The sequence below is a fragment of the Triturus cristatus genome, chromosome 3_2 (assembly GCF_964204655.1).
Source record: "Triturus cristatus chromosome 3_2, aTriCri1.1, whole genome shotgun sequence".
Classification (NCBI taxonomy): domain Eukaryota; kingdom Metazoa; phylum Chordata; class Amphibia; order Caudata; family Salamandridae; genus Triturus; species Triturus cristatus.
In genome coordinates, this window is record NC_140584.1 from 300,639,223 (window position 1) to 300,651,518 (window position 12,296).

At 45.2% G+C, this 12,296-nt stretch overlaps 1 protein-coding gene across 1 annotated transcript in view; it reads left to right on the plus strand.

Moving 5' to 3' along the window:
- The first annotated feature begins 9,205 nt into the window (after window positions 1-9,205).
- LOC146857207 (interferon alpha-inducible protein 27, mitochondrial-like) overlaps window positions 9,206-12,296 on the plus strand; it is a 69,579-nt gene continuing 66,488 nt past the window's right edge. Inside the window, exon 1 of the mRNA XM_085647685.1 lies at window positions 9,206-9,437. The gene's annotated coding sequence lies outside the window, so the exon portion shown is untranslated. The remainder of the gene's footprint in view (window positions 9,438-12,296) is intronic.

A 12,296-nucleotide genomic window follows, 5' to 3' on the forward strand; every position in this document is an offset into this window, starting at 1 on the left:
AACCAGTATAGATATAGAGTTGATCGAAGCAATGTGGTAGAAGGAGAACAAGCAATGCGGTAGATGAAGAACTGATTAGAAAAATATATTTAATATTGATCTTTTCACTTTTTATCCATCATTCATTTTTTTACTTTTTTTTAAATATACAGTACAAATTTCGAACAATTATATAAACAGTATAAATATAGAGTTGATCGAAGCAATGTGGTAGATGGAGAACAAGCAATGCGGTAGATGAGGAACTACGCGCGTTTCGGCTATACAGCCTTCGTCAGGAAACCGCCTATTGCTTAAAGCTGTGTGAGATATATAAACAACATATATTGTGATGGTTACTTATTTATCCTTATAATACATATACACCTAGATTCTAAATATTTATACTCTTTTTACATTTTTATAGACAACTATATACAACTATATACATATATACATATAGTTCATAAAATACATTTATTGCGGTTAGTGCCAAATACTGATTTTTAGCACGAAGGAAAAAGACATGAGAGAAATCATCATATTATCTAATTTTTTAAGACATACATTAATACATAATTATCAAATTATCAAAAAGAAAAAGAGAGACAATAACAAAATTACTACATCAAGGAACAACAAACAACAAACCAACGATATATACATTAATGATGTTGTATATAGATCAAATTGAAAGTCTCAAAAATCCCTATCTCAAAGCACATGGCAACCAATAATGCAGTATCATTTTACTCACTTGTTTAATTTGAGTTTAAGGCTTCTAGATAGAACTTGGAATATAGATGACTCCGATAAAGTAGTGGAATAGAGCAGTTTCAACGAGGACTTACTGTTTAAACGGTTGGTGAAGACAAATAGAAAGATATGGATAATTAGATTGGGTAAACATACCCGATAATGTATCTATAAATTTAGATAAATGGGGGGTATATAGGCAATGAACTATACTTAGACTATTCATGGTAGCCTAAACATTTGATTATAGCAGGTTTTTATTTACATCGCCTTCTCAAGGCTTTCCTGAGATAATGGGTCTTTGATTTCCCATTGAAAGCTCTGATATACATCTCTTTATTTCTAGTTGTTATCAATACTAATTAAGATCCGTTAGTAGACATATTGCCTACATTGGCCATATGTGGTTCTATATTTTTTTTAAACTATTCTCCTACATTGGACATGGCCTTGTCTCCATTTAAAAATGGCGCCGCTTTTTGCCAAACATTAGTCTGTTTGGGGTTGGTTGTAACGAGCTATATGCTCATTTTCTGTTGGAGACTAAAAATAGTGACTTTATGTATACATCCCTATTTCTATACCTATATCTATTCAGTCCCCAATTGATCCTCCCTGATCATTCTGTGGCCCGTATTCTATAGATCTATTCCTGTTCGATCCACTATCCAACGTCTTTACTATCTCTACGTGACACTTTGTGTCCGTTTTTTGTTTCCGTGATCGAGTTGAGTAGATACGGTTTGCCCCTATGGACTCTATGGTAACTTTGCCGTTTAGGCGCGAGATTTAAACTTAGACGCCTATATAATACGACAACACATACATACCTTTTCAGTGAAGAATTTCTCCCATATCGAGCGGAGCTGTCCGTATATCGACTCGTAATTATTTTTGAGGTACGTTTGCTTGGTATAGAGTTTGGTTATACCTCCAGGCTATAGTCGACCCATTCCCATACCCATTCTTTTATATCTGTATCATATATTATATATATATTTTTTTGGTTTTTATTACTTTTTTGGTTTTGTTTTTGTTTTTTGTATTCAGGCGGCAATAGTTGCATTATCCTGCTTTTCGTTAATAAAAAGAACCGCACTTGACCGGCTGCCGCTACAGAGTCCAGAATCGTACCAGTGCCGTCCATACATCGGCTTATAAACATTTCTAAGGTACGCCTACTTAGCACAAAGTCTGATTTAAACCTCAGTTTTGAGGTGACTTTGTCTATAGTTTTTATGTACCTATCTAAATATTCATCATTTTGTGTTGGGGTTTTTCTAGGCCCGGTGGTTATCACCTGATGTATCCTCCTCTTTCTAAACCAATGACCGCATTCGTATTTGGTTGTCTGTCGCTACAAAGTGTCTAAGCTACTGGGATGCATCGGGAGCTTTCTTCTATGTAAGTGAACCGATAGATATAATTGTGGCGTTTTATATCGAGCTAAACATTCTCACTATATTAACTATTTAGAGGATTTGGCTTCATCTTTTTCATCTCTTTCGGCATTTTCAGTACTAACTTTCATCCTTGCTGATATCCCACATCGGAAAGCTGTCGGGTGACTTTACGTCATCGAGACCAGTATATTTATAAGAGCACCGTTAGAAACGAACAACCACTTATTAGTAAGTATGGTTCCTATATACCCCCCATTTATCTACATTTATAGATACATTATCGGGTATGTTTACCCAATCTAATTATCCATATCTTTCTATTTGTCTTCACCATCCGTTTAAACAGTAAGTCCTCATTGAACCTGCTCTATTCCGCTACTTTATCGGAGTCATCTATATTCCAAGTTCTATCTAGAAGCCTTATACTCAAATTAAACAAGTGAGTAAAATGATACTGTATTATTGGTTGCCATGTGCTTTGAGATAGGGATTTTTGAGACTTTCAATTTGATCTATATACAACATCATTAATGTATATATCGTTGGTTTGTTGTTTGTTGTTCCTTGATGTAGTAATTTTGTTATTGTCTCTCTTTTTCTTTTTGATAATTTGATAATTATGTATTAATGTATGTCTTAAAAAATTAGATAATATGATGATTTCTCTCATGTCTTTTTCCTTCGTGCTAAAAATCAGTATTTGGCACTAACCGCAATAAATGTATTTTATGAACTATATGTATATATGTATATAGTTGTATATAGTTGTCTATAAAAATGTAAAAAGAGTATAAATATTTAGAATCTAGGTGTATATGTATTATAAGGATAAATAAGTAACCATCACAATATATGTTGTTTATATATCTCACACAGCTTTAAGCAATAGGCGGTTTCCTGACGAAGGCTGTATAGCCGAAACGCGCGTAGTTCTTCATCTACCGCATTGCTTGTTCTCCATCTACCACATTGCTTCGATCAACTCTATATCTATACTGTTTATATAATTGTTCGAAATTTGTACTGTATATTTAAAAAAAAGTAAAAAAATGAATGATGGATAAAAAGTGAAAAGATCAATATTAAATATATTTTTCTAATCAGTTCTTCATCTACCGCATTGCTTGTTCTCCATCTACCACATTGCTTCGATCAACTCTATATCTATACTGTTTATATAATTGTTCGAAATTTGTACTGTATATTTAAAAAAAAGTACAAAAATGAATGATGGATAAAAAGTGAAAAGATCAATATTAAATATATTTTTCTAATCAATACCTGTGTGTGGAAGAAAATATTCTTATTTTTGCATAACTTATCTATAGTTTATGGCCAGTCCTTTACTATACACCTAGCCATGTACACTCACTTGCTATAATTACTTACCTAAATAGCTCTTCTCCCTACACATAGCAAGTTTATTAATTAAGTATGGGTCCCCTTTTTTCCAAATGGCACATGCGGGTTTCACATCTAGTTCGAGAGGAGTGGAGATCATGGTTAAGAAATCATTCCCACTGTCGGTTGTATCCACCTACATAGACGGCCGTGGGCGATACGTGGGTATAGCTGGCACATGGGAGGGCCATAACATTACCTTTCTTTCAGTTTACGCACCCCCTGGACTGCAATCAACTACATTTACTGATCTTAGTGCTTTATTACTTACGCTACCAGTGGGGCATCTCGTCATGGGCGGGGGACTTTAACTCCGTCGTATCGGGTGAGTTGGACAGGCACCCACCGTGTCTCTTACCCCCAACGATACACTCACTATCTAACTTTTTGGATGCAATGGGTTTAGTAGATATATGGAGAACCTGCAACCCGGATAAAATACAACACACTTTCTACTCTAACGCGCATCGCAGCCTCTCCCGACTGGACTATATAATTACCCCAGCCTCCCAGGTTTCCAACATTCACGAGATCAGACATCTACCCAGGGGTATATCTGACCACTCCCCTCTATGGGCTCATATAGTATTAGATCATAAGCAAGTAGGGCGCATCGCCCCCATAAATCCCTGGCACTTCAAAAACCCCAAGATACGTGGGGATCTGATCAAGTCCATTGATGATTACTTTACAGAAAACGAACATTCGGTTGAATCCCCGCAAACACTCTGGGAAGCATTTAAAACTGTTATCCGAGGACAGGCCCTGTCCCTCATAGCGGGAGCTAAAAAGGAAAGACTGAAAGACATCTCAGACGCTGAACATAGGGTCCACCAACTCGAACATACCGTAAACTCAAACCGAACGCCCGAAGCGCTGCACGAACTCCGACTCTGTCAGGATGAATATAGGGCTCTGGTTACTGACCGCGCCAAAACAATGGGACTGGGCCGTATATACGACTGGGGAGACAAAGCGGGGAAACTAATTGCCTGGCTCGATAAGAGAGAGCGCGCTAGCCGCCTTGTCCCTGAGGTCAAGGGAAAGGACGGCAACCCCGTAACGGACCCCCAAGATATAACTAATCAATTTGCTGTCCACTATCACACAATATACAAGTCGGTGACCCCCCATGCAATCGAAGACTCCCTCGACCTTCTAAAGGACATTTCCCTTCCTATCCTTTCAGAGGCGGATCGCCTATTCTTGGATAGCTCCCTCTCCACTGAAGAAATAGCAATAGCAATACGATCGCTGCATCAAGGTAAAGCTCTTGGCCCCAACGGTATCCCTATCGAGCTGTACAAGCTCCGCCCTGACAAATTAGGCCACTATCTCAGGTCCATGTACATCTGCAGCCTGGAGACAGGGATACTGCCTCTAGACCAGCGCCTGGCCACCATCGCTACCATATATAAAGAAGGGAAGCCCAAAACTGATTGTTCCTCCAGAATCCTCCTATCTCCCTACTTAACGCTGAGCCTAAAATCCTAGCTAAAGTACTTGCTAACAGACTGATTAAGGTTATAGGGGACCTAGTCCATCCCGACCAATCAGGCTTTATGCCTCGGCGGAATACTGCCCTAAACCTGCGCAGAGTGCACGGGGTATTGGGTAGGGCCCCAACCATACGTGAGGATGCTATCATAGCATCCTTAGATGCCACTATGGCATTTGACACCCTTGAATGGCCCTATCTATTTGCAGTGCTAACAAAACTTGGACTCGGCCCGGTCTTTATCAGCTGGGTTAAACTCCTATACGCCGCACCCATGGCACAGGTGGTTATGAATAATAAAAAATCCACCCCCTTCGAGCTTGGTCGTGGCAACCGTCAGGGCTGCCCCCTCTCTCCCCTACTGTTTGCTCTGGCCCTCGAACCCCTTGTAGCGTGGATCCGCAACGATGTGGCCATTCGTGGGTTACAATGGGCACCGGGCTGGGAGGACCGTATATCCCTGTACGCGGACGATGTTCTCCTCTACCTCGCCTCCTCCAAGGGATCCCTTAATGTCATATTTGACATCCTAAACATCTTTGGGAGATACTCTGGATTCCGAGTCAATTGGCAGAAGTCACTCATATATGTCCTCAGTGGTAACACCCCGCAATTGCCCCAAAACTGCCCAATATCAATCGTCACTGAAGGCTTCAAGTATCTAGGCATATTTAGCTCTCTGGATCCGACACTCCGATATGCCCGTAACTTGGCCCCACGCCTGCAACGCCTTAAAAGCGATATTCTACACTCGAAATCGCTCCCTATCTCCTTGTTGGGCAAGGCAGCATTATTCAATTGATGTCCTTGCCGCGCTTCCTCTATGCACTGCAAAATACCGCAGACCCTGTTCCTAATTCGTATTTTGGGGAAATAGAAGGCCTTCAGAGGGACCTCCTTTGGGGTGGAAGGCCACGCATAGCCTTATCAAAGCTCACACTTGGTTGGTACGACGGTGGAATTGGACTGCCAGACATTAAAAAATACTATTGGGCTGCTCATCTTATAGCTATTAACCGTGGCACCTATGGCCCCCCCGACGCCCCGGGATTCCTTATGGACCGCTGGATCCTTCCTAACGGAACATACAGTCGGGCACTGTACTCCACACCTGGCAAGTTCCCACTAACAGGGCCCACCAAACACACAATTAAGATATGGCACGCTGCGACACAGTCACTGGGCTGGGCCAACAGACTGACACTTGCCACCCCGCTTTGGGACTCACAAAAGCTAGGATACCTGGGCAACTCAAAGGGGTTTGATAAGTGGGACTTGATCGGCATTTCCACTATTGGAGATCTTTGGGAGGCAGAGGGAATAAAACCGTTTAGCGCCCTTCAGACTCAGTACTCACTTGCTGACTCTGAGTTATTCAGATATCTTCAGGTCCGACATGCACTACGGACCGCACTGCCAAGAGACGCCTCCTTACCGGATAGCTCCCCCCTGGAGGATAGGCTTCTTGATGGGCACCTGCCTGAGCGGGCCATATCCCTGACGTACAGGAAACTAATTAACAACATGCGTGATCCCCTGACTCTACTGCGGGAGAAATGGACGGAGGACGGTATTGAATTAGACGACGAAGGGTGGCAGACAGCGATCTCATCCCCTAAAACAGTCGCAATATCAGCGCGGCTCCGCCTGGTGCAAGTTAAAATCTTGCACAGAATATATATAACAGGGCCTCAACTGGTGCATATGGGGGGACACACAGATGGGTCTTGCAGACGGGGGTGCTCCCAGCCAGGTATTTTCATACACATTATATGGCACTGTGGATTAATTCAGGAGTACTGGCATAAGATACATTCAATCATGAGTGAAACCCTAGTGGTTGAACTCCGGCCAGAAGCTCCCAGATGCCTCCTTAATATCTGGGAACCCACAGACCTTAACACCTACGCCATACAATGGGTCACACTCGCTTGCATGATAGCCAAACGGAACATTGCACAGCACTGGGGGGCCTCACACGCACCCAAAATCGCGGACTGGAAAAAGGACCTTGATTGGTGCATGCAACGAGAAAAATCTGTTTACATCGCGAGGGGTTGCCCCCGGAAATGGTCCAAGATCTGGACCCCCTGGAATCTATACCGAGGTGAAATATGTCCCCCCCCCGGATGAATGATTTAGATGTCTCCCCTTCCACGTAATTCCAACTGCAAAAACATATTGTGTATTGATGAATCCTTGTGTTTGACTTTACCTATGTTGTGATACTGTGAAACTATGCCTTGTTGTCGAAGTCTTTATAATAATAAGAATTAAAAAAAAAAAAAAAAAGATGTTCTTTATGGTTAAGAAGAGTTCTGTTTTGTGGAGCGGTTTAAAGGCTTCCTTCTTTAGTTATGTTAGGTTCCACGTGGGCGTTGGTACCCATTCGGGTGAAGCTATTCTCTTTGCTCCCACTAAGAATCTTTTAATCAGTGCTGCAGAGTAGGAGCTTCTCCCTATATGCCCCCTCTTGTAAGCAATTACTGCTGCCAAGTGGACATTTAATGAATGTAGGTTAAGCTAATCTCTAGTGGAAGCGTTAGGTACCTGATCACTGTGGTATTGTGTGTTCTGCTGCAGAGCAGTTCCTTCTCTCTGCACCACAGGGCATATCTCTTCCATTTTGCCATGTAGCGTGTCCTTGTGCTTGGTCTTCAAGTCTCTTTTAGAATGTCCATTGATCTCTTGGGAAGATCTAGATGTCCAAACTCTATGTCCACAGAAGCCACGCTGCTAGACTCAGGCTGTTCGGCTCCGTCTGGTGAACCCTGCCTCTCTGCATGGAGAGCAGGCTGTGAGACGCAGGCGATCTTTTTATGTTCCCCTGCGCTGTTTCTCAATGGAAATCAAGCTCACCACAAGAGAGAAGTATCACTTCAAGCCATTACCCAACCACATACTCACTTAGCTAGGCTTTGACTAGCAATCAGCCTAGCATATATAGCCTTGTGAACAGAGTAAATACCACTATTCCACTCTTGATTAATACTAGGATTATACAACTAGGATTTCAAGTAATTCAGGGAATCATAAACTTCAAAAACCTTGGTGCCACCTTTAAACTTCCACAGATACTATACCTAACTTCAGTTCTCCAAAAACATCCAATATCTTCACATAAAATACACAGCACAGAGTCAAGACAAACAAATCATCATCAATATATAATAACCATCAACAGACCACAATATGCCACATATACCCAAAACAAAATACCATAATTCAATACAGGCGCTATCACCAAAATACACAAACACCTTGTTTAAGATAGGTGCTAGACACACCACAAAACTATCAACTCACCTCGCAAGACATGGCACCCTCATAATACTCACCACACCAACGTTCTGCGCTGCAGCGCCAGATCACCGCTGACCACTGCTTCACTAAGTAGGATTTTGCAACTTGAGGGTCTAATTATCTACTTATTACTTTAGGAAAGTGACAAAAATCTGCCTCTTCCACAAAAGAATATATTTTTTATAATGTTCTACAAAAAGAGAACACACCATTTTCATAGCACCACGTTTCATAAAAACAGCAGTAAAATGTGAACTAATCAGCTACTAGTTTTTTTAAAAAAAGCCAACATGTACATTATTTTCATTGGCTAACAGTGCCCATAATTTGTTGCACAAAAGAAATTGTACATTTTATCAATGAAAAAACCCAGGAGAAACAATGAACTGCTTTTGAACTTAAATAACATTGACTGTTAACGGAGGATCAGCAGAGCCACTGCGCAATGTTGCAGCATCAGAACATCCTGACCCAGGGATGCTAGTGAAACGTGATTATTTTATTACATAAGCCCATGGTTCGCAGCTGAATTTAAAATTCAGCTGAGTTTTTTTGAAAGCAAAATAAAACATGAATGTGCACAGCTCGTTCACAGAAAACTAACTAATGTGGCCTAGAGCTAACTAAAGCGAACCTAATCAGGACCCATAATACAACAACCACTTAACCATCTATGTCAGCGAGGGGTAGCCGGGCCTGGCAGCTGCTACCCCTGGTTTACCATTCTTGCGTCTAGCACTAGCCTTGCTCCTGCTGGCCTCATAGGTGAAGGTCCGAGAGGAACAGGAGTAAACAAGGGTCCAGCGGACCAAGTGAAACGAAACAGACGGTGAGCAGCGGAGAAACGAAACTTATTGCTGGGCGCGGTAGATTAATGAGGGAATCCTGAGTGCGCGTCTGCCGCCGGCGGGTGGGGCATTGGCGAGGAGGAACCACACATAACAGTACACCCAGCCTCTCACAACTTCCACTGCTTCGCCCGCTGTGACCGGATCCACGCCGTCCCTCTGCCGACTTCAGCACTCTGCCTACGACCCCTCTCTCCTGACTGTCCTGCCTCGAGTCAGGCTACGTCACGCAGCGGGTTCATTTCTGAGGTGGGTGCAGGAAGTGTGTGCAGGCTGGGAGTGGGCGCTAGTCTGCCAGGCGCCTGCCTCTCTCGGTGGATGTCCATGGGAGCCTTTGCTTGTTTGGTGTGTGGGCATGAGTGTAAGGGGGGTGGCACCGTACAGATGAGGGTGGTTTGCGAAGTAAGCAGCCTTTATTCACGGGTACCTGTAATCCTGGGCTGAGTCATACAGGTGATTAAAAGAACAAGATAATTCATAACTATTTTGGTGACATTTCTCCTACAGGTAACTGTATTATAAATTATAATGCAAACGCCATAAATGCAGAAACGCAAGTTACATTAATCTGTGTAAAAAATGTACTCCGAGGTCCTGGAGACCGGGACAGACCCTCAGATTTGGAGGCCGTTGTTATCCCTCTAAAGAAGAAGCCGAGTGGAGACCCCACAGACTTGAAAAATCTGCGTCCGATTTCTCTGTTGCCTTCTCTGGTGAAAATCTTGAATAAACATATAAACCAAGAACTTGCCAAATACCTCCTTGAGCATGAGCTCATGGAGCCTTCGCAGAACGGTTTCGGGAAGAATTATAGCACTGAATAGGGGCTTATTGCTATGGCAGATTCTTAGTGACCACACCGCCATCCGCTTCAGTCAACACGCATACACAGACATCACCCAAAGATTACACTGACACTTTATTTGTGGGTGAAGAACTGCTGCAGGTTTATTTCATACAACACAGTATGATAATAAAATTGGGTTATCTTACGGGCGATCCAGGGCAGGCAGCCCCTTGCTGCCCGCCCGCCTGGTGAGCCAGCACACACGGTGGGTCGATGCCCTGGCAGTGTGGCACATAAATATTTGCAGATCATCCACTGGGTCACGTGATCTGCCTCCTACTCCCGCCCCCTCTGACAGGGGCGGAGCGTGTTGTGGCCACCCCCGGTTGGTCAGGCCCCCCAACCGCCCGAAGGACTAACGGGGCGCCGTCGCGGTCTTCCCAGAACCCCCTTCGGCTCCTGGACCTTGGCTCGGGCACCCTTACTGTGCCGGACAGGGATACCCTTACTGTACCGCCTGTCGCAGAGGTACCCTTACTGTACCAGTCTGCATCCAGATCACCCTGTAACTCCGCCTGCAACGCAAAACAGAAAAATTAAAACATTCCAATAACGCGCTGAGCCTGACATGCGGGGTACGAGGAAAGGGTGGGAGAACGCGTGTCCAGGCTGGGTGCAGCGCGCAGGAGACAGAGGAGGAACTGGGCGAGGAAGCCCGCTAAGTAGGGAGTAGGCCGCGCCCCCCCCGCCCCCCGGTCCGCCTCCAGATCCCCGCGATAGGGGGTTTCTTTCCGAGTGGGCGTAGGCCTCGCGCGCGAGGCAGCACGGGGGGGAAGGCTCCGACGGGCGGCCACTAGAATGCTGCCCTGCTGATGTCCCATTGCTTGGGACGCGGGCAGCGGCATAGTGACCACACCGCCATCCGCTTCAGTCAACACGCATACACAGACATCACCCAAAGATTACACTGACACTTTATTTGTGGGTGAAGAACTGCTGCAGGTTTATTTCATACAACACAGTATGATAATAAAATTGGGTTATCTTACGGGCGATCCAGGGCAGGCAGCCCCTTGCTGCCCGCCCGCCTGGTGAGCCAGCACACACGGTGGGTCGATGCCCTGGCAGTGTGGCACATAAATATTTGCAGATCATCCACTGGGTCACGTGATCTGCCTCCTACTCCCGCCCCCTCTGACAGGGGCGGAGCGTGTTGTGGCCACCCCCGGTTGGTCAGGCCCCCCAACCGCCCGAAGGACTAACGGGGCGCCGTCGCGGTCTTCCCAGAACCCCCTTCGGCTCCTGGACCTTGGCTCGGGCACCCTTACTGTGCCGGACAGGGATACCCTTACTGTACCGCCTGTCGCAGAGGTACCCTTACTGTACCAGTCTGCATCCAGATCACCCTGTAACTCCGCCACAGCTCTGGAGAGGCTACCGTCGCTGCCAGAGCCCCCCTCTCCTAACCATTGCTACTGATGTCCCTTGCCAGCCAAAGCCTCTAGCACGTCCAGGAGGAACATGTCCATGCCTACCCTGGACAGGTGCACCCCGTCCGTCTCATAATACCCCTCCACCTTTTCTTGGATCAAAGCATGTCTGACGAAGCCCATACCCCTGCGCTCCAAGAATTTCTGCATGGACCTATTAAGCCGTCTACGGGACCGTTCTACCGCAGCCGTGGACCTAGCCCCTCTCCAAACCCTGCGGGGGACAATTTCAGACCACCAAACCTCGCATGACCCTACGGTTTGGCTGATGGCCTGTAGGTCAGCTTGCATTGACAGTAGTAGAGCCCTCCTCCCCCTGGCAACCAAGTCATTACCCCCCAAGTGCAAGATGATAACATTGGGCTGGACCCCTGCAACTGCCAGGCGCTGCTCAATCATGCCACGAGCTTCACTCCATTTCATGCCCGGGGAACCCAACCACTCAAACTGTGTAGTGGCAAAGTTCTGCGACCAGTTCCTGTGGGCTGCCCAGCGTTCCATCCTCGAGATGTAGGAATGGCCTACCATCCATACCCGGGAACCTGCCAATAAAGCGATGAAACGGCCTTAAGTAAGCTTATCTTTATTGCACACACAAAACGATGCGTTCATGACAATGTACAGAGCAAAAAACTTGGAGCGGGAACAACGCTCCGGGTTGTGCCACAGCCTTACGGACGGACATACTTCTTGAAACAGTCCGATACCCAGCGGCCTACCCCTTTTACTCCCTCAGGGCCCAAGCCGGCCTTGGCCGCGGTGGTAGCAGCACCAATCCTGAAGGAGTGCGAGGAAAACCTGCGACCGCTCCCCGCTAGACCGGCTCTCGCC